Genomic DNA, 19,851 nt, shown 5'->3' on the forward strand with positions numbered 1-19,851 from the left:
CCTGTACAACACTTTCAAAAGATGAGCCTGGAAGCTTAAATTCATAACTTTGCTAGAGCTCGCCTCTCAGTGTATAGAGCTTGCCTCTCTTACTAACAGAAGTTGGCTCAATAAAAGATATTACCTCATCCACCTTGTCTCTCTATTATCTTGGGACCGTTATGGCTACAACAACACTGCATACAATAATTAGGTAATTGTCATTGGCACTGCAATACCTATTAGGAGCATGCAATTTGTGGAAGGGGTAGTGATGGAACAGACTGCAGATGCAGATGGTCTAACAGCAGGACTTCTACCCCACCTAAACCAAGATATTTTAATTAGCCATATGACCATGATCATTGTTAAAAGGTAAGAACATGCACTCATCTTCCCACCATGAACTTCTTTGTATTTTTTGAGAACAATATTTAAATAACCAAACCCATTTTAAATTGCAATAAAGCTTGATTGAAATGCAGTCAAAAGCTCGTTGTCATTTCATTTGACTGTTAGCTTATTATCACTTTATTACACTTGGCTTAGAAATCCTTCACAGCCTTCAGTTTGCAGATTTTAAACATTAACATACAGACTATTTCCTGCAAATTATTGGTGTAGCATAATGCAAATCTCAGCCAAGATAAATTTAAATTAGGAAAATGGGGATCAAAACAAAAAGAAAAGCTAAATCCTACTTGCTATGAGTAACATTAGAAATTAGAACTGGAGAGGACCTATAGCTCATCTGTCCCATTTGCATCAGACATTGTAGAATTGCTGAGTACATTATATGGTCTAGAACAGACATTGCACTAGGTAATCAAAGTAAAATGACATGTAATCACAAATTTGTATTTCATCTCTTTGTTTACCTTGCAGGAAATGAAAAAGAAATACCAAACAAATGCTGTGGGGAAAAAGCAGGCATTGTTCTAACTCTGTTCAGCAAATTTATGGAGCCATGCAATTTTTTTTAACTACATTATTAAACTGCAGTTCTGCTCTGCAAAGCAACCCTGTAAAATATCTTTTTATTGAATAGATCTGCTCCAAGTCATATTTAGTTACTTAGGCACTGATCCTGCAAACACTTATGCATGTGCTTAAATGTAAGAAAATGATTAGTCCTACTGAATTAAAGAAGACAACTTATATGAGTAAAGATAAGCAAATGTGTGTTTGCAGGATCAGGGCCTTAAATTATAAGCTGTCCAGCATAGGGACAGGCTTTTTGATAAAAGTTTGCACAGTGTCAAGGGGTGCTGGAACAATTCGTATAGTGGGGGTGCTGAGAGCCATTCAACCAAACTGCAAACCCTGTACATGATGGGAAATCACTTCAAGACGGAGTGTACCAGCACCTATAGCAATGCCTAACACAAAGGGGTCCTGACCCATGACTGGTGGTCTCTAAGTGCTACTATAATACAAATAATAAAAATAATACTTTATCTACTTTTTACTCTTTTTAGCGCTGCAGAGCCAACAAAGCTTTAGGAATAAGATCAGGCTTACATATCCTCAATAGAATTGCTATGTAAGGCCTGATCTTGTACATGTATAAGCACATGCTTAATTTTAAGAATGTGAATAGCTCAATTTATTTCAAAGGGGCTACTAATATGTTTAATGTTAAACATGTATATAAGCGTTTCTGGGATCAGGGCCTAAGTTGTAATTAAAGGTCCAAACTGCACAGATATAAACAAGGGCAGAATTTGGTCTGCTGACTTTCTAATCACTGATGATGTATGAGCCAGGAAGAACAGACTTTAACTTTCAGATTACGGTCGGTTTTGCAGGACTGAAAATTATCAAACACAAGTTTTTACATGTAATTATGAGCAAACTTGATCTGGAGTTACTGAGAGAAAATATACATGGACTCCTATAATGCTATTGTTAGAGTCAACTTTGAGAACTTTCTAAGCTCCCTGTTACAAACCATTACTGCTGGTTAAATGTACAGGTACTCAGATTCCATAGTGATGGATATAGTATAAGATGCCAAATATAATGGATTTCTTTAAGAATGATATATTGATTTTAAATTTAAATTCTTGATCTCCAAGTATGATTGCTAAAATGTAGTGTGAAGAATCTAATTAAATTATGTGACTGGAATTAATTGATTTTCAACCATTTCTAAAGCGCAAAGAGTTTGTGACCCATTAAGTGCTGCAGCAGTCAGTAAGTCCTCATTATTTGACAAAGGGACAATTTCTGGTTTCAAAACCACAACTACGGCTGTACACATTCTAAACTGAAGTGTGTGTTATGTTTTTGGATTATATGTGCACATCCAGAGCTATGAAATGAACACATGACAGTCCCAGCCTAATTAGTATCTAAATATGTATTTTTTTCCTTTGAAAACTCATGATCTAAGGACATGAATATTCATCTAATCAATGGAAATAAATGCATTTATTTTATTATTAGATTAAGTAACTTTGGCAGTATTCTTTCATCTCAAGAGTTGGCTTATGTCACTGCTTTCTGATGACTGTGAATGTTTTTCCACTTCTGCCAGGTAAGCGTTATAAAGACCTGATTGTTTGAGTGCAAAATAATGTATACTTGTTGGTTAATGAGCTCAATCACCATGAGATAATCCTCAAGTGACATTATGTCTGTCTGTCTTTGAAAATAAATAAATAAATAAAAGGTAAAATGAACGATAAACATGCATATATCTCTCCTGCTGATGTATGGTTTAATTATGGATGCCAATTACCTACCCATAGTCTTTGGATTCACACATTAATCACATTATATGGGGGTTATGTCTTTCTAAGCTGCTATAGCATTAAAAAGCTGGTACTTATGTTGCAAACCAGATTCAGTCTACCAGTCAGTCCTATCTGGATTATTACTACATTATATAATGTGGTCCCTAGTGTTTTCTTACTGCGTAATTAACATGGGGGACTGACTTATCTAGTCCAATCTAATAAAGCAAACTTAATAAGTAAAATAAAAGTAATAATTCCTCTCTGATTCTGAACTCCTGTGTTATTCTTGCTATGAAATTTGTATGCATGCAATATTAAACATATGAAAAACTATTCAATTCATATGCTCTAGTCTTTGTGGGATTTGACCCTAATTTGTACACAGCAGAAATTCATTACTGTGTAATATATGCAATGGAAGACAAACTTCTTAACTCTGTACTTTCCATTATATTTCAATGCTGTCTACAATTTCATTTTAGCGGATAGCTGTGCTATAGACACCAAAGCTAAAATTACCTCTTCCATAGCCCAGCTTGTCCTCTTCTTCACTGTAAAACTTGCTGCTGGGCTGTTTAAACAATGAGTGAGGAATATACAACAATATTACAGTAATGTAGGTAATTAATGAATCATCATATTAGTGCTAGCTACCAGCTTGCACCAGCAAATTCACTGTGTTTTTGGTGTGTTTCACGCCTTAGTTTCATGTTAGTTACCGGTACTCTGTATGTAGTATTATAATTGGAGTACATCAGTTTGCTCTGGAGGTGGGGAGAACCATTGGCTTGATTTAATGGGAACTGCAGGAGCACAGCATCTTGGAAAACCAGGCCATAATAGCATCAAGTTAACCACTTCTAACATCCTATCATTTTCTTTTGTATTATGTGTTACTATTAGCTAGCATTAATTTTATTTGTGTTTCAGTGTTGGGAGAGTATTCATGAGAACTGAATAGCTGGAACTTTGCTTATTAAGGATGTGTCCATCTTTTATCACAATCATCCCATTTCCAGTGAAATTCAGGATTCTGCCGTGTATCTGATTGTGTTGTTTGTTTAGGTTCTCATACCTCACTTATTACCTTGGTGCCTGATTTCTATGGTGATGCCCTAGAATAACCAGATGGTTTTGTGTCCTTTGGAAAAAAGAAACCTTTAGAACCTCTGAGCTGTGGGTAACTGTCTTGTTAGTCCATTACAAATTTAAATTGTAGGAAGGAGCATAATCTACTGGTTTATAGCTAGCGACAGAGTGTTGGCATAAGTGGGTGCAATTCATATTGATTTCAGTGGGGATTACTAATTTATGCCAGGGTTAAATTTGGTCCTGGGAATCAGGACTTTTGGGTTTTATTCCCATCCCTGTTGTTCATTTACTGTGTCTTAAAAAAGTAGCCAATCTGAGCAACCTTTTACGCATTGTCTGGTCAGAAATTCACACAGAAAAACTGTTTTGAATCCATCACTTGAATATTTCCAGACTATCATGTAAACAGTTAAATGGCACCTTACTCCCTCAATTACAGAAGACCCGTCCTATTAGTCCTCTGTGCACAATGATTGATCTGTGTGGACTGTGCAAATGAGAGATTATACACTAATTCTGATCTCACACTGATTTCACATCAGTGTGACTCTCCATTGACTTTAACTGAATTACTCTTGATATACACCACCAGTGTAAGTATAATCAGAATCAGGCTTTATACTGAATTATGTATTTCAAATAATATTTCAGATGTGAGAAGTTCTCTCGTTAACATTTTTCACCAGGCTACATAGTAATCATGCAGTAACACATTCCTAATATGGCTACACTTGGATTTCAATTGTGATATTTTATCTTGATTGCCTCTTCACTTAACTATATCCTAAATAATGTTTGTGGTGTTTGCTTTCAGTTTAGTTAGGATGAATTTTTATCTGAACCCTCTCTAGGCCTCACAGATGTACTATTAAAATATTTATCACTCAATTAAATGTTTTCATTTAAAAAAGAAATGTAAATGTGAACTTTAATCCAAATCTCTTTGGAAAATACAAGTATGCATTAACTCTGAATGGTCTTGTTTTTATCCATATTGCTATAATCCTTGTTGTAATGGTAGGTAAATGGCCAGTAGTGATTCCTGATATCTTTTTACTTGTTTATCTTATAATTGAACCCCTCCCACAAATTTAAATAACTAGAAATTAATTGTGCGCATAACTTGTTAGTCCTGTTTTTACAGTATTACCAAAGGACCAGCTGAGGTTGGTAGAGCCCTGCGCAGATACAAATTTATATCTGTGGATGCAGATATCGCGGATATAAATCGATATCTGCCGAACCACAGGAATCTCCCAGGAACCACAGTGGCAAAAGTAGAAGAACGTGGGGCTGCCGCTTCCAGGAGCCAGCACCCTGCACTGGCAGCTCCTATGGCATGGCTGTTACTGCCCCCAGTCCCACCCCGAGCCCTGCCTTCTGGTGCAGCTGTACTGCCCTCAGCCCCACCCCTAGCCCTGTCCTCCGGCGTGGCTGTACAGACCCCAGACTGGAGATGCAGTCATGCAGAAAGCTGCGTGGAAGGGATGGGGGCTGTGGGGTAGTACACCTGCACAGAAGACTCCTGGGAGTAGCAGCCCCACATTCTGCTCCTTTTGCTGCTGCGGTTCCTGGGAGAGCCTTGTGGTTCAGCAGATACCGATTTATATCCGCTGTATCCGCGCAGGGCTCTAGAGATCGGGGCCCCGTTGTGCTAGGCACTGTACAAACACAGAGTAGTAGACAGTCCCTGTCCCAAAGAGCTTATGTTTTTATCACTTATCCTTCTTCATTTCTCTCTGGTTTCTGGATATGCCCTTTTTGCATGTTGTTCTAAATTAGATTGTAAATGTCTCAGGACAGGGACTGTCTCTTTCTATGTATATGCAGAGTGCTTCACACAGTGGGGGTGCTACTTCTCAGTAGGATCTCTGAGCTCTACTGTAATACAAACAATAAATGATAACATGAATTCATTTAAAGATAGCTATTTATCTATTTAATATTTATGTGTTTTCCTGAGTGATGTATCAGAATGGATTTACCTGTCACATTTTGTATGAAAAGGCATTCTTTAGGACTCCTGTAAATTCAGTGGGCCTTGCTGGTTTTGGATATGTAAATTTGATGAGGAATACAGCATACATAGTCTGACATCTTTTTCTTTTTCAGTAGTATCTCAGAATAGTATTAACCTAGACATCTAGATGCTCCATGACTAATTCCAGCTTCAACAGCCCATTCTTTCCCTTCCCTCACTCCTTTCTCCATGTCAAGCTTACCCCTAAACAAGGAATGACCTCCCTATTATATTTCACCAAACCTGGACTCAGTCAAACGCTACTTTAAAAGGCAAAACAACCCAAACATTCCTTGCATGATGCCCACAGGAAAGGAGTTTTGTAATTATGAAACAGAAGAAAACACTATTTTCCCACCTTTGGATTTTCCAGTGTCCGTTCTTCTGTGTGTCTGTCACTTATGCTCTAATTCTGCAAACACCCACATGAGCAATCTTACACATGTGGATAGCTCCAGAAACCTCAGTGGGCTTACTTCTGTGTGAAGTTATATAGGCAAGTGTTTGTAAGTTCAAGGCACTAGATTGTAAGCTCCTATGGGATGGATGTTATTGCTTCTATTTTCCTGTATTTTAGAGTGTCGAGTACATAGAGCTAAACAAGCAGTAGTAAATATCAAATAGTCTTTACACAGACTAAATTGAAGGCTCAAACCTATGCAAGTACAACAGTAGGAATCCTATAGATTATCAAATGTGGCACTGAAATGTAAAACTGTCCATTGTTTAATTATTGGGGCTTGAAAATCCTACAGTTTCTCATATATTTTATCTTCTGTTGTTGCAACAATGAGCTATTACAAGATCTCACAAATCATTAGCTGTGATAGTCTAGTATTATAATATCAATAAACTCTGTGACTGTCTACGTATCTAGTTTTACCTACGATGATATTATGACCATCAGGATTAAGTTCATTACATGGTAGGATTAGATCCTAATGTCATTTTAGATTAGGAAAGTGTTAATGTCTCTGAATATTTCAAATAAACATGAATGCTCACAATGCAAAAATAAAATATTGCAAAAACAATTTCCTGGGTGACTCATTCAAGTGTTTGCTTTCCATTAATAACATTTAAAAATATATCCAGAATATTAATTAAATATAATTCTATCATTTATTACTGTCTCCCAATACCAGCTAATATTGTGACTTTCTCCAGCACTTTGTGAGCTGTAGAGACTATTGTCATCTTTGGGCAAAAGCTGGTATAATTTCAAGGTGCCGTAACTTTATTTCTTGTGAACAGAAGTGTCTAGAGCAAATACTGCACTAATGAATCTTTTTATTGTTCTACAATCCCATTTGTGATAGGAATTCCTTAGGGATTACTTTAAATTCTGTACATTAGCAGCAGTTCCGTGGGTTAAATCAGATAAAACAGGCTCTTGTCAGATTATTAGTCACATTAGGCAATTACATTCTTATCTCTTAGAAATAATTCTCACTGGCTTGGTACTTCTTTCTCCCCATTAGAAGAGACTAATTCCTGATTAAGATCTTTTGCCTTCCGTACAATAAACCTTTATATTGGATTTGCCACATAAGTTGAAAAATACCTTGCAGCAGAGATGGACAGCTGTACTTCCCCTTTAAAAATGTATTTCCCTATAAAAATGTATATCTTCCCTATAATTTAAAGAAGCAATTATACAGCCTTGCAACCTGTAGTTCGGAATTTAAGATGACAATACTGGCATTCAACATATTTAAAATATTCTTAACTCGACAGCATTATAGATCAGAGAAACTAAGCTTTATTTTTATTTGTGTTCTTGCTGATGGTAGTTCAGATTTTTCATATAATTTAAACAAAAGAAGAATATTTCACAGATCATTCATATAAACACAACAAATGACTGCCCACAAACAAATGTACATTTGGGTGCCTTTATAATGGTACATGCTTGACTCTAGAGTGGGAGGGACAAAGGCAGGAACAGATTCTAATCTCCACTCTGTAATACGTCTCTTGAAACTTTTTCAGCAAAAGCAGTGTCACATGCTATTCATCTGGGATGAGAATCTGGCGATATTTACTTATTTTGATCTCTCAACATTAGTGAGCTCACAGCAGCACAGCTGTCCCAATGCAGGTGTGCTGCTGTAAGATCCTTTGTGTAGCCGCTCTAGGCTGATGGGAGAGATCTCTCCCATCCACATAATTAAAGTACCTCCAACAAGCAGCACCACACCAGCACTTCTGTTGGTGTAACTTATGTTGCTCAGAGGGGTGCTTTTTCACACTCCTGAGCAACATAAGTTTTGTACCGACAAAAGTGCTAGTGTAGACGTAGCCTAACAAAGCTTGTAAGAACATCTAATCAGGAGTTTTACTCAAGGTGATCAAGGAACATGTGACGTCTAAACACTTCACTGGAAACAAATGAAAAATCTATATTTGAATTATTGTACCTCTCTGGGATTTGGTGCTATCACATATAGTTTGTCTAAATAGATACATTAAGCTTCCCAATCTCTCTGCAACTCATGCTGATGTTCAGTATGTTCTGTGTTGTGCTGACCATTATTCCCCTTACCCTGTGTATAAATCTATATTCCCTATACATAAGTTTCACTGTGTGCATTTAATATATGTATATAGAGCAAGCGTAAGTATCCCCAAAAAGGATCAGCAAAAATCAGTCACTTATTAGAAGTGTGTGTGTGTGTGGTGAAGGAGGTGATTTTCAAAGGGAAAAATGGCAAACAACTAACTCCAACTAAATGTGAATGAGAATTAGATGCCTACCTGTCATCTGTGCCTGTGAAAATCTCCCCTGTGGTCTTTAGAGATTCAATCAAATTGTACAGGAAACCATGTGAGAATACATGACTTTTACACATTAAATTTGAAGTGATTGCTTAAGACAAAGTGTGTCTATTAAAGGTGATCTTTAGTGAAGATTTCAGTTTGTGTGTGTGCAACATATATCTGAGTATTACATTACATTATATTTACATAGCACTCTTGACTCAAAGATGGCTGCAATGGCTGTGCAAATATTACTTTGTGTACTGTATGTACTGAGTTTTAACATTGATTTTAAATTTGCAAGGTGTGGTTATCTCTGAGCATAATATTCCAGCATTTGGACATTTATTAGATTGCATCCATGAGTAGTAATAATAATTACTTACTTTATTATTTATGGAGCTGTTTGGAATATGACAATTCCAGTTGTGGAAACTTTTGAAATTTGTGTTCATTCTGCACTGTAATGAATACAAAATCTTCACAGACTTGTGTCAAAATATGTGTGGTGGGGAAATGAGATGAGATGCTTACACTCTATTGCCTGGGGGTCAGGGCCTGGGATCTGGGACACTGAGGTTCAAGTCGCTGCTCTGCCAGATGAACAGCAGAAATGTGAGCCCTAACCTGGACCTGAAAAACTTTCCCAACAAAACCATCATTGAAACTGATGTGTTTCTGTTACATGTTTCAGCTTCAATGAAATTTCATTTAGTCAAAAATGTTGTAACCAGTCTAATTATTTGTATTCACATAGCACCTAGAGGGTCCCACTCAAGGTTGGGACTCCATTTTCTTGGGCACCATATATCCACATAATATAAGGGCTAGTCCACTCTCTGAAGAGATAATAGGCAAGAAAGACAAAGGACATGAGAAAGGAAGTAGGATTATCCCTGTTTTACATATGGGGCCCTGAAGCATAGAGATTAAGTGATTTGCCCAAGATCATTCAGAAAGTCTGTGGCAGAGCTGGAAATCTGAAACTAAATTGCCTTCTCCCAATCCAGTGCCACAAAACTGCATCCTTTGTCAGTTACTAGGATTTGCACCCATGCAATTTAGAGGCTGGTGAAACACCTTTTTATTTATTTATTTATTTTGCTGTTAGTATAGGATATTGACTGCATTGTAGTCTAACAGTTGTATTTCTCCGTTCACTTAGTAAGATTTCATTAAACACTGAATTTACACAGAGCCCAGATCCTGGACTACACTGAGCCACCTGTACATTGCCAGTTCTCAGACCACTGGCCTACTAATCCCCAGCATAAAGTAGAACAGATTTAGGTTTAGGCTGCTTGACTTTATTCCCAGCTACCCATGGCACCGTGGAGCTTCTCTGGCAGTTAGGCATTGCTGGAGTGCACATTAAATACTTCCTACACTGGCGGCTTGGAAAGGTAGCCCTATGCTGTCAGAGAATTTCTTGAGGCTGGGTGACTCATCCAGTTTCCGGTTAAGCTGCTTTTAAAGCCATTTTGTGTTACCAAGAGTGGCACAAAGAAACCTTTATGGGAACTGGTCCATTGATTAGTCATCTTCATTTCTAGTGAAGTATACTTCCATCAGTTGCTCACTGAAGTTGGTTTTGCCACAAAACAGATTCAATTATTCTCTAAACAGAATATCTGTTTATATTGAAGCTGTCATCCTGGCAAAGTTACATTCATGGTAAAAGTCTGGCAGGAAAAACCCCAGTAATATAAACAAGTAAATGAGTCTCAAATAAGGTATTATGCTGCTGCTAAATTCTTGGCTCTCTGTCAAGACTAATAAAGGTGTGATATATGAAGTTACCACTACTGTGTCAGTCAGGCCTCTTTTTTCTCAGTAGTAATTATAAAATTATTCAATATTAATTATAGAAGATCCATTTCCTTGTGTGGTTAAGAATGCTAATGTGGATAACTGTTTATTAACTCTAACCACCAGCTGACTCCAACAATGTACTTTTCATAATCCTCTATTAGCTGATGACTTACAATCATCATTCTGATTAGGGCTGTTTGAAAATTTTCTATTTAAATTTTTTTCAATGGAAAATTGTGTTTTTAGACTAAAGTAAAATTTTCACAGGAAAGCATCTGCTTTCCTCTAAAAACTACAGGTTTTTATTAAGAAACCAAAACCCCCCAAAATCAAAATTTTCAGTGAAAAAGTACATTTTTAGTTTGGGGCCAAAAATATTTTGGTTTTTCACAGCTGAAAATGGGGAAAAAATTGTTTTGGGCTTTTCAACAAAAAATTGAAATTTTCTGCTGGGAATAAGCCCCATTTTCAGACCAGCTCGAATTCAGATCTCACCTACATCAGTGTGATATTGATATGACTCTGTTGGCTTCTGTGCAGCCACTCCTGATCCTCACGTGTTTAAGTGAGACCAGAATGGGACTGTCACAGGTTGGCCTGAGCCAGTGAAGTGTCTAGCAGATTGAGCTCATTTTAATTTTACTGCAGTCAAATTGATGTCCTGACTCAAGAGGCCACAGTTCCACAGTGTAAACAAGAGTCTTGCTGACTCAATCAAAAGGTGCAGTCTGAGTTAGGTACCTGACTAGGCTGGTCTTTTTGAGATCAGAGGAGAGGTCTTTGCTCCCTTGTCTCAGCTTCATACAGAATTGTCCCTTGGAGGGAACAGCCAGCACTTTTTTTTACCTTGCCTTTTGGGCCCTGGTTGGCTTCTGGTTTTTGGTTGGCTCTGCCCTCAGCTGATCCTGGGTGGAATCCCTAGGTAGCTCTTGGAGGTCTAAACTTGCTGTTCCTTTCCCCCAAAAGGACACCTTCTTCAGATGGATTACACCAAAGGAGCAAAACCTCCAGCAGGGGGCAATAAATGCCTGGTACACCCCATCACAGGGACAGAGACAATCCAGGTTAGCAGCCTTATGTGAAGCTGAGTAACATGCTCTTTCATAGTTCGGTCTGTCCTGGATTTTGGATTGTTCCAATCTAATTTTTTTACGTATATTCATTCGTCTCTAAAAGGCAGCAGTGAGCACACACATAACGTTGCTATAAGCACCAGCAGTTAGGATCTCTTTCTCTCCTTCCCTTCTTCAAGAAGTGTAATGCTTCCTGGTCAGGATAAATATAAAATATTTATAAGTGAGTGTGATAAAGACTTTCTTGCCATTCTGGTACTGTCTGTATGTTTGGTATTCTATAAAGGAATAGGAAGTTCTTTAGACTCAGAGAAACAGATACATTATGTTCTTTGTTTTGCAACTGAGAGATTCATGGATTTTCTACTTTTTATTTTTTGGTTTAAACAAATTCAGTCTCTTTGCAATAAAGAAAATGTCCACAGTTAATCTTAAAACCAGCATTGTAACAACAAGAAGTCTGGGTACAAAACAAATCTGCTATTATGACTGGGGTCAGATCATAATGGACATTCATGTCACAAGTTTAATTTGTTCTTCTGATAAAGAATGTCAAAAACAAATTAATAGCCAGTTTATCTTTCTTGAAATAGACTTCAAGGTGATAATGTTATGTCCTGCCTCCGATGCCACAATAAGCTTCATTAAATTAGAAATGGGACCAACACAAATTTCTGAATTTGCCCACCCCTAGGCTGCAGGGTAAGTCACATCTTCCATGTGTCACACGTAACACTCATGTATTACCTTTTAATGTCATGCTCTCCTGAATACCAGCTGTATTAATTAATACAGCCTAGACATCAAAGGGGGGTGCACTGGCCCTTTAAGTCCTTCAGTGAGATGGGAGAGGAAGAAGGAGCTGTGTGGTTGCTCCTCCCTACATTGTATATCCCATCTGAGCAGGCAGCAACTGTTTGAGAAATTTGCTCCCACCCAATAAGGACCTTCCCATTTCAACCCCTGAGCTGGCTGCTACCCTCGTCACTTCCATCCCCCAGATCCCAGACCCTCTCCACTGCTCCAGGTTCCTCTATCACCCAATTCACTCTACTGCAGTATCCCTGATCCTACTGCACTGTTTTCTTTCTAGTTGCCACCTCCACACAAGAAATGGCTACATACAGACCATCTAATCAGGAAGAAGAGGTGGATGGGGCTTTTTTTAAACAACAAACAAAATCATCCACAGCACAGGACTTGGCGGTGATGGGGGACTTCAACTATCCAGACATCTGTTCGGAAAATAACACAACAGGGCACAGATTATCCAACAAATTCTTGGAATGTATTGGAGACAATTTTTTATTTCAGAAGGTGGAGAAAGCTAGTAGGGGAGAGGCTGTTCTAGATTTGATTTTGACAAATAGGGAGGAACTGGTTGAGAATTTGAAAGTGGAAGGCAGCTTAGGTGAAAGTGATCATGAAATGGTAGAGTTCATGATTCTGAGGAATGGTAGGAGGGAAAACAGCACAATAAAGATAATGGATTTAAAGAAAGCAGACATTAGCAAACTCAGGGAATGCGTAGGTAAGATCCCATGAGAAGTATGTTTTAGGGAGAAAACAGTGCAAGAGAGTTGGCATTTTTTCAGAGACATTATTAAGGGCACAAAAGCAAACTATCGTACTGCGTAGGAAAGACAGGTAGCGTGGCAAGAGACTACCTGGCTTACCCAGGAAATTTTCAATGATCTGAAACTCAAAAAAGAGTCCTACAAAGGTGGAAACTAGGTCAAATTACAAGGATGAATATAAACAAATAACACAAGTATGTAGTGACAAAATTAGAAAGCCAAGGCACAAAACAAGATTAAACTATCTAGAGACATAAAAGGTAACAACAACAAAAACAACATTCTACAAATACATTAGAAGCAAGAGGAAGACCAAGGACAGGGTAGGCTCCTTACTCAGTTTTGTGTGGGGAAAACGATAACAGAAAATGACTTTTTTTTTGTTTCAGTTTTCACCAAAAATGTTAGTAGCAATTGGACATCTAATATAGTGAATGCCAATGAAACTGAGGTAGGATCAAAGGCTAAAATAAGGAAAGAACAATTTAAAAATTATGCAGACAAGTTAGATGTCTTCAAGTCACTAGGGCCTGATGCAATACATCCTAGAGTACTCAAGAAGCTGACTGAGGAGATATCTGAGCCATTAGCAATTATCTTTGAAAAGTCCTGGAAGATGGGAGAGATTCCAGATGCCTGGAAAAGGGCAAATATAGTGCCAATCTATAAAAAGAAAAATAAGGACAACCCGGGGAATTACAGACCAGTCACCTTAACTTCAGTACCCAGAAAGATAATGGAGCAATTAATTAAGCAATCAGTTTGAAAACATCTAGAAGGTAATAAGGTGATAAGTAACAGCATGGATTTGTCAAGAACAAATCATGTCAAACCAACCTAATAGCTTTCTTTGACAGGGTAATAAGCCTTGTGGATGGAAGAAACAGTAGATGTGGTATATCTTGACTTAAGTAAGGCTTTTGATACTGTCTCACATGAGCTTCTCATAAACGAACTAGGGTAATACAACCTAAATGGAGCTACTATAAGGTGGGTGCATACCTGGTTGGAAAATCATTCCCAGAGAGAAGTTATCTGTGGTTCGCAGTCAAGCTGGAAGGGCATATTGAGTGGGGGCCTGCAGGGATCAGTTCTGGGGTCCAGGTTCTGTTCAGTATCTTCATCGATGATTTAGATAATGGCACGGAGAGTACACTTATAAAGTTTTCAGATGATACCAATCTGGGAGGGGTTGCAAGTGCTTTGGAGGATAGGATAAAAATTCAAAATGATCTGGACAAACTGGAGAAACGGTCTGAAGTAAATAGGATGAAATTCATTAAGGACAAATGCAAAGTACTCCACTTAGGAAGGAACAATCATTTGCACACATACAAAATGGGAAATGACTGTCTAGGAAGGATTACTGCAGAAAGGGATCTGGGGGTCATAGTGGATCACAAGCTAAATATGAGTCAACAGTGTAACACTGTTGCAAAGAAAGCAAACATCATTCTGGGATGTATTAGCAGGAGTATTGTAAGCAAGACATGAGAAGTAATTCTTCCGCTCTATTCCACACTGATTCGGCCTCAACTGGAGTATTGTGTCCAGTTCTGGGCACCACATTTCAAAAAAGATTTTGACAAATTGGAGAAAATCCAGAGAAGAGCAACAAAAATAATTAAAGGCCTAGAAAACATGACCTATGAGAGAAGATGGAAAAAATTGGTTTTGTTTAGTCTGGAGAAGAGATGACTGAGAGGGGACATGATAATTTTCAAGTACATAAAAGGAGGAGGGAGAAAAATGGTTCTCCTTAACCTCTGAGGATAGGACAAGAAGCAATGGGCTTAAATTGCAGCAAGGGCAGTTTAGGTTGGACATTAGGAAAAATGTTCTGTCTGGGTAGTTAATCGCTGGCATAAATTGCCAAGGGAGGTTGTGGAATCTCCATCACTGGGGATTTTTAAGAGCAGGTTAGACAAACACCTGTCAGGAGTGGTCTAAATAATACTTAGTCCTGCCTTGAGTGCAGGGGACTGGACTAGATGACCTCTCAAGGTTCCTTCCTATGGTTCTAATTAGTAATGAAATGATACATATGTAATCTGTGAAATTCTTTGGACTTTTCAGGAATAATCTGGAAAGTCTAGGTTTTTACCTCTCGTATATCTGCAAAAATGCACAATTTCATGAAAAAAACTGACATTTTGCTTTCCCCCGACTCTCAAATAAAAGAACCCTTTTGATTTAAAATCTTATATTTTTAAAATTTTTAAATTCTTAATTTTCAAGCCAAGATCAGGTTTTGCAACACATGTAGAAAAGAATTGTGTTTTAACATATGTGACAGGGCCAGGCCAGATGGCTACAGGAGAGTGATGGAAGACAGATATATTAGCCCCAGGCTAAGCAGGTCCCTTTTCCCTGGGTAAGGTAACAGGGGAAGTTCCAGAAGGATCAGGAACTTGCTGGAACCAATTAAGGCAGACAGGCTAATTAGGACGGACACCTAAGAAGCTGCTAGAATCAGTTAAGACAGGCAGGCTAATCAGGGCACCTGGTTTAAAAAGGACTTCACTTCAGTCAGTGAGAGGCACGCAAGGAGCTGAGAGTGAGAGGGTGTGCTTCTGGAAGCCTGAGGAGTACAAATGCTATCTGGCATCAGGAGGAAGGTCCTGTGGTGAGGATACAGAAGGTGTTGGGAGGAGGCCATGGGGAAGTAGCCCAGAGAGTTGTAGCTGTCACACAGGTGTTACATGAAACATAGTAAACAGCTGTGATCCACAGGGCCCTGGGCTGGAACCCGGAGTAGAGGGCGGGCCTGGGTTCTCTCCATCCCCCCAACTCCCTATTGGATACAGGAGGTGTTGACTTGGACTGTGGGTCCCACCAGAGGGGAAGGTCCCTGGCCTGTCCCCCGACCCACTAGGTGGACCAGCAGAGACTGCGGGGATTGTTCTCCTTCCTTTTCCCTATGCTGGCCAGTGATGAGCTTAGCTGAGTGAACGGCAGGTTTGAGCCACTAGCAAAAGTGGCCAAACTGAGGGCCGCTGTGAATCTCTGAGGCGAGCAAATTTGCCAATAAGCGCAGGACCCATCAAGGCAGAGGCGGAACTTTGTCACACATGTTAAAATGCAGAGCTGGCAATTTTGCAAAAAGCTCAGTAAAGCAAAATTTCTGGGTTCTGAAATGACCCCAAACTTAATTTGAAACTCTTCAAATAACGTTTCATGTACATTATGAATCCATTAATATTATTACTGCCATTTATGACTTGAGTAAACAGTCCATCAATTGCATCTGGTGAAGTGAGGTATAGCCCATGAAATCTTATGCCCAAATAAATTTGTTAGTCTCTAAGGTGCCACAAGGATTCCTCGTTATTTTTGCTGATACAGACTAATGTGGCTACCAATCTGAAACTAGTTTATAATTGGTGTCTTCCTGAAAATCTCAGGCTTTTTACTTAAAAGATCTATTAAATTGAAATGGCATGTTCCAGGAAATTAAAAGCCCAATTTTAAAATCTAGGAGATAAATCCTCAGCTGTGTCAGAGGGCTGGGGAAGGTGACTCTAAAACATCTTTACCTAAATCCGGGACTGCTGGCAGTGGGTTTTAGCTTTTGGATTATTTTAAAGCAGCCTATAAACTGCTCTCAGTTACATTGTTTGTAGTCCCAAATTACTGCAACCAGCCAAGGATCAGCTGGAGCACTATGCTTTCTGGCCTTACCCCTTGTCACCAGCAGTTCCTCCTTCTTGCTTCTCTCTGTTTTGGACACACACCCCTTCTGAGGGGTGGGGAAGCTGCTCCTGTTCACAGTTTTCTAACTGCTTTGTGTTACCAGAATAGCAAAAAGGAGATGGAACAAGGGTTGAGAATTTGGCCCCAAATATGTAATCTCTAGTAATTCCTACAGTAGTAGCGCCATATATTAGAAACATTCCTCAGTTTGGACCTTCTCCAATAACACTTGGACACAACAGAAAGACTTCAGTTTACTTCACTCGATGTTGGATCAAGGCTTGATCCTAAAAGGTGCTGCTGAGCACCTGGCAGAATGCCACTGAACAATGCTTCTGAAAGGGTAATCTGTACTTGGAATAGTGCTGCTAGCTAATATCACTTCTATTCTAAAGATGTAGAGAGCTAATTTACCACAAGGGAAAACTGAATCCTTAAACTGAATTCCGAGACACTTGTTGATTTTAAAAGTGGCAAAGAGTCCTGTGGCACCTTATAGACTAACGGACGTATTGGAGCATAATCTTTCCTGGGTGAATAACCACTTCATCAGATGCATGTAGTGGAAATTTTCAGAGGCAGGTATAAATATGCAAGCAAGAATCATGCTAGGGATAATGAGGTTAGTTCAATCAGGGAGCATGAGGCCCTTTTCTAGTGGGTGAGGTGTGAACACCAAGGGAGGAGAAACTGCTTTTGTAGTTGGCGATCCATTCACAGTCTTTGTTTAATCTTGAGCTGATGGTGTCAAATTTGCAAATGAACTGAAGCTCAGCAGTTTCTCTTTGAAGTCTGGTCCTGAAGATTTTTTGCTGCAGGATGGCTACCTTTAAATCTGCTATTGCGTGTCCAGGGAGATTGAAGTGTTCTCCTACAGGATATTTTGTATATTGCCATTCCTAATATATTATTTGTGTCCATTTATCCTTTTACGTAGGGACTGTCCAGTTTGGCCGATGTACATAGCAGAGGGGCATTGCTGGCACATGATGGCGTATATTACATTGGTGGACGTGCAGATGAATGAACCGGTGATGGTGTGCTGATCTGGTTAGGTCCTGTGATGGTGTCACTGGTGTAGATATGTGGACAGAGTTGGCATCGTGGTTTGTTGCATGGATTGATTCCTGAGTTAGAGTTACTATGGTGCGGTGTGTAGTTGCTGGTGAGAATATGCTTCAGGTTGGTGGGTTGTCTGTGGTCGAGGACTGGCCTGCCTCCCAAGGCCTATGAAAGTTGTTGATTTTAGTTTTTCCTCTTAGAATGGATTATCTTTATTTATTGAATGTTGGCTTTTAATAACATATTAACCTTTAGGTCCCATGCTGTTAAATACACTTGAAACTTTACCTATAATGGACCTGAGCACCTATTGAGTTTTGGTGCAGTGCATACACTGATTTATGGAAATGATAACCTAAGGGGGCATATAAAGGTCTGCTTAAATCAAATTTTGCAGCCTGAGTGATCTAAGGATAATTGTTTTTATAGCCAATGTAACAAAGCTTTTAGTGGCTTTAAAATGTTATTTGCTTAAGCATAACAAAAGTTTCAGTTGTAGTCATAGCTATTTATTTTACAAGGCAGTTATGGGTGGATTTTACAGCTGATTAGGTTTATAACAACATCTGTTTCCCTAAAGAGGGAGGGAATCATTCTAATTTCTTTTAAAACCTTAACTATAGTGTTAAACAAAATGGGATTCTTCTTGGTGAATTGCTCTGTCTTTGGTACATTTACATGTTTGTTCCTGTTAGCACAATAATGGAAAGAAAAGGTTTTATGTGGCTTTATTACTGATGGGAAATGATTAATAAATCCCATTGAACCTACACGTTTCTTCAACTCTTAGTGTTCCTGTTGACATAAGGATGATTAATGTGAATATTAGAAAGGGCTTAATCATTTCCATACATAGTTCCATTTGCCATCTAAGGAACTTTCATTTTAGGAAAATTTTGAATAGAACTTTCTTTCAGTGAGTTCAGATAATGCAACAAAATATGAAATTCCCCTATGATTTTAAGGATTAATGAGTGAACCTTCAAAAGCTTGGAATTTGGCTTTGGTTCAGTTATGTATCGAAAATCTATAGGCTGATAGGAAACTTCTCAACACACTGTTGGATCTGCAAAATTTCCTGGAATCTTGTGAAAGTAGACTTCAGTGAGATTTTTGGCACTTGCTAATTCTACATGACTTTTCTTCTGCCATTTTGGCATTTTAAGTTTCAAATAAATTGTTCATATTTCTTCCGACTTGGAAAAATGTTATCCTTTTTTGAGATGTGAAAACATTAGATATTTGAGACAGCAGGGTAAAATTGCTGTCTCAGCACCTGATAAAAGATAAATCTGCCAAGAAATATGTCCTTTCAAGACACATGCTAAATCTTGTGTTGTTTCATGGATTCTATAACCTCACTGTTTCTGCTCAGTGAGCAAAGTGAAATAGAGATGAGCTGGAAAAAACTGTGAATCTGAATGTCCACAACATTTTGGGTTGTTCAGAATCCAGGCCTCATAATCTCCTCATCTATGCCAATGAGTGACTGAGTTATTTCTCATTTGCACTGGTTTAAGTGAGAGCAGAATCGTGTCCAGAGAGTTAATTGGAGGTCATATTTTGGTTTTCCGAACAAATGTGACCTGATCTAGGTTTTGTGATCACGCGTGACTTTTTTATCCGTGCTTTCAAAATGTTATTGAAAACATTACTGAAACAGTTATCCAAATGTTTGTTACCAAAAACTGGTTTGATGAAAAAAATTAAGTCACAAAAATTTCTATTAAAAAAAGAAAATAGAGAAAATAGGTCCACTTTGAAAACAACTTTGAAATGTCAAAATATTTCATGAAAATAGATTTTAAGTTTTTGACCAGCTCTTTCCTACAGCCCCCATAACCACAATATAGCATCTGCATCATAACAGATTTTAAAGAAAATGTCTTGAAAGAATTAGGTTTCCGACTTCAAGATTCAAACCTTCAGAAAGCTCAGAACTTCTCAGATTTGTTTGACTGTTGTTGAATGTTTCAGAAATATCCAAGTAAAATAATCCTCCTGTGTTGCCGCATATATATTTGGTGTATGTTCAGCAGCAT

Source organism: Lepidochelys olivacea (assembly GCF_965140295.1).
Source record: "Lepidochelys olivacea isolate rLepOli2 genome assembly, chromosome: 11".
In the NCBI taxonomy this organism is placed as follows: Eukaryota; Metazoa; Chordata; order Testudines; family Cheloniidae; genus Lepidochelys; species Lepidochelys olivacea.